The sequence below is a fragment of the Esox lucius genome, chromosome 1, assembly GCF_011004845.1.
Source record: "Esox lucius isolate fEsoLuc1 chromosome 1, fEsoLuc1.pri, whole genome shotgun sequence".
In the NCBI taxonomy this organism is placed as follows: Eukaryota; Metazoa; Chordata; class Actinopteri; order Esociformes; family Esocidae; genus Esox; species Esox lucius.
In genome coordinates this window covers 17,424,025-17,426,328 of record NC_047569.1, presented here as the reverse complement: position 1 = coordinate 17,426,328, position 2,304 = coordinate 17,424,025, and positions in this window count along the sequence as shown.

The following is a 2,304-nucleotide window of genomic DNA, read 5'->3' as shown; positions in this document are numbered from 1 at the left end:
TAGAAATACAGCAGTGCAGAGTTCATTGGAGAGGATACTCTTAATTCTTAAAGGGCCATACCGCTGTTGTTTTATTAATTCATGGACTTCTTAATAAGTAAAATTTACATATTGGTACTTAACGAATTTACTGTTGCAAAATACGTGATTCATGCGCTTCGCTTAACTCTCGTACCCAACATATACTCAGAAATCAGCAAGTAACTACACCTCAGATTGCTGCCCAAATAAAATCTTCCCAGAGCTCAAGTAGCAGATACACGTCAATCGTTCAGAGGAGACTGCGTGAATCAGGCCTTTATGGTCAGATTTCTGCAAAGAAACCACTATTGAAGGACACCAGGACACATAAGAAGCATAAGATTTGCTTGGACCAAGAAATGGATATTAGACAGGTGAACTTCTGTCCCTTCATCTGATGTGTCCAAATTTGATATTTTTGGTTCCAAATGCCATGTCTTTGTGAGACAGTGGATAAATGGTCATATGTATGATACCCATTGTGAAGCATAGAGGTGTAGTGGTGTGGGGGTGCTTTTGCGTGTGACACGGTCAGTGATTTATTTAGAATTCAAGGCACACTCCACCAGCATGGCTACCACAGCTATCTGCTGCAAAACACCATTCCATCTGGTTTGCGCTTAGTGGAACTATAATTTGTTTCTCAACAGGATTATGACTCAAAACATACATCCAGGCTGTGTAAGGGCAATTTTACCAAGAAGGAGAATGATGCTGCGGTATCAGATGACCTGGCCTCCATCTATCACCCAACCTCAACCCAATTGAGATGGTTTTGGATCAGTTGGACCACAGAGTGACAAGCAGCCAACATGTGTGGGACCTCTTTCAAGACTGTTGGAAATGCATTCCAGGTGACAATCTCTTGAAGCTGCTTGAGAGAATGTCAAAAGCATGTGCAAACTGTTGTGTAATACCAAAAAAGAACCTGGTGGAACATCTCACAACTGATTAGGTTAATTGGCAACAGATCAGTAACATGATTGGGTATAAAAAGATCATTCCAGACAGGATGAGTCTTTCAGAAGTAAAGATGGGAGGGGTTCACCACTCTGTAAGACTGCACGGGCAACAATTTAAGAATAACGTTTCTCAATGTAAAACTACAAAGTGTTTGGAGATCTCACAATCTACAGTACATAATATCATTAAAATATTTAGAGAATCCAGAGAATTATCTCTGTATGCAAGGAACAAGGCCAAAAACCAGTATTGGATGGCCGTGATCTTTAGGCCCACTGAATTAAAAACAGAAACGATTCTGTAATGGCCATCAGTGCATGGTCTGTGAACAGTTTGTCGCTGCATCTGCAAAGGAACAAGAACCAGAAACGCTACCAAGTTCTCTGGGCCGGAGCTCAATGAAGATGGACTGAGGCGAAGTGGAAAACTGTCCTGTGGTCTGACAAACCAAAATTGGAAATCATTTTTGGGAATCATGGAGGTTGCGTCCTTCAGAAAAGGGAGGAAAAGGGACCATCCGGCTTATCAGTGAACAGTTCAAAAGCTAACATCCATGATGGTATGGGGGTGCATTAGTGCACATGGCATGGGTGACTTGAACATCGGTGAAGGCACCATTAATCTTGAACAGTATATGGCTCTGTAGTAAAAGAGTCCAGGTGCTAAACTGGGTTTTCTGCAGTCCAGTCACCCGTAGAAAACATTTGGCACAGTATGAAACGGAAAACACAACAAAAGTGACCCCAAACTGTTGAGCCGCTAAAATCCTATATCATGGAAGAATGTGGAAAACATTTCACTTTTAAAACTACAGCAATTGGTCTCCTCTGCTTCCAAACATTTGTTTTGTCAAAAGAGGTGATGCAACACAGTGGTAAACATGCTCCCGTGCCAACTTTTTTGAAACGTGTTGCTAGCATCAAATTCAAAATGGGCATATATTTTTCCAAAATCAATAACATATCTCTGGTTCAAAATTTGAGATGTTGTCTTTGTACATTTTTCAATTAAATATGAAAGTATGTGCACATCACTGCATTGCTTTTATTTGAATTTTACTGTCCCAACTTTTTGAGAAACAGGGTTGTACATAGATGCCTAAAAGGGAAAGCTTCTGCCTCAAAGCATTGGTTTATTTCCTAGACACCCAGTGTTGTCCTCCCCTTAACACAGTATTACTTATTCAGCACCAATGTGTTACAGCAACACAGCACTAGTGCCAGAACAGAGCGATTCATTTGTCTCCTACAGCAGGAACACTCAAAACATCAGCCAATAAGGGTGAGCAGGAAACAAACAAAACCAGGCACAGACACCCCA